Raw genomic sequence first — 1,779 nt, 5'->3', positions numbered from 1 at the left:
ATCTGTTTGTTGACGCGCAGCTGCGAGACTCGAGCGCTAGATGGCGCGCGCAAGAGGGGAGAAAAGCGCGCGCTGGGCAGGTAATGGCTGTGACTGATCTGCTGAGGAAAGAAAGATGGCGCTGTTATCTGAAGTGGTTACCTCGCTGCCTGCGGGGGCTCCTAAGTTACAGGTTGAGGCTGCTGGGGGAGTCCTAGGGTTTAGAAAAGTACCTGCTAGTTAGGTAATGGTTGTGACTTATCTGCTGTGGAACGATGGCGCTGTTACCTGAAGTGTTTACCTTAGTGGCTCCTAAATTACAACATTGGGCTATGAGCCAGACACCCAGCTACAGGTGTATAGTACCATTGATCTCACACCACTGCTTGCGAAGGCAATCATGGTGCAGAGCAAGACGGCAATATAGGCCTGTCCACCTCATCGGAGTCCCACTTTTGTCATGGACTCGATAGCCGGAGAGTGGTCTGGAGACAACGTGGGCAACGCCACGAAGAGGCGAGTCACTATTAGGCTTAGTGCCCACGATGCAGAAATTTTCCTGAGCATTTCTGCATCTCCTTGGCAGAAAAACGAATGCGTTTTTGACGCGTATTTGCCATGCGTTTTTGCAATGCATTGTATAGGCAAATACGCATGCAGAAACGCCCAAGAATTGGTCATGTCCGTATTTTTTCTGCGAGTAAAATCTGCGCAGAAAAAATCCTGACCATGTGCACAGAACTTGCAGAATGTCATAGGAAGTTGTGGGATAAGGTATGCAATGCGTTTCTGGAGCGTTTACGCGCTGCAAATACGCACCAAAAACGCATCGTGGGCACACATCCTTAGGCTAGGTGTGTATTTGAAGCAGAAATTTCCTGAGCGTTTCTGCATCTCATTGGCAGGAAAAACGCATGGGTTTTTGGAGCTAAATAAAGTTATTTGGTGGGACATTGCTTAAACATTGGATTACCATCAGAACTGGGGTGAGTATATTGGTTAATTTGAATGATTAAAGAATGTGTCTGTTGTATTTCAAATAAAGTGTTTGCTCTCTGTCTGTGTGTTTATTTAACTCTTTACTTTAATTCGTTTTGGTCATGAAAAGGTCTAATTGACACCTTGTCATCACCAAACAAAAGACATAGGTGTCAGCTAGTCCCGTTCACCCAGTCTTCATTAGCATTTCTTTTCATGCAATTTATGAGGCAGCTGTGAGCTGCTATTTTTAGCCTGGGAAGTGCCATTTGCAAACATTTTCCCTGGCCATAATTAACATCTCACACCTGGTTCGTTAGCCGCAAGTCCCCATGAACAGCAACAAGCAGCGCTTTGGACACAGTATATTTTTGTTGCATCCAAAACGCTGTGTTCTAATGCCGCACTTTTGTTGTCGGTACATGTGAATGCACCGCGTATAATGACACTTCAATCGGTCAAAATCTGCAGCGGATGACATGCTGCGGGTGAGTTTGGGTACGTGGCCACGATCAGGAGCCGCTGCAGGTTTGACACTGCGTGTTTATTCAGCGTCAAACCCGCAGCGTCCAGATGTTACAGTATAGTGGATGGAATCTCTAGAAATCCCACGTCCACTATGCGTGCATCAGAAGCTACGAATCACCCGTGGACATTTACATGTGGTGCGTCTTTCAGGATCGCAGCATGTCAAATTCTCTTGCGGAGTCACTAGTCTCCGCAACAGAAATTTGACCACTAGAAATTGTAGAATGCGGTAAATACACATGGTTCAGTGAACACATGTAAAGTTACCTGCATTCAATATAATGCAACGTTTTC

This window comes from Phyllobates terribilis, unplaced genomic scaffold (assembly GCF_046119375.1).
Source record: "Phyllobates terribilis strain yellow unplaced genomic scaffold, ASM4611937v1 Scaffold_11__3_contigs__length_659146591, whole genome shotgun sequence".
Taxonomy (NCBI): Eukaryota; Metazoa; Chordata; class Amphibia; order Anura; family Dendrobatidae; genus Phyllobates; species Phyllobates terribilis.
Note: the sequence above shows the minus strand (reverse complement) of the source record.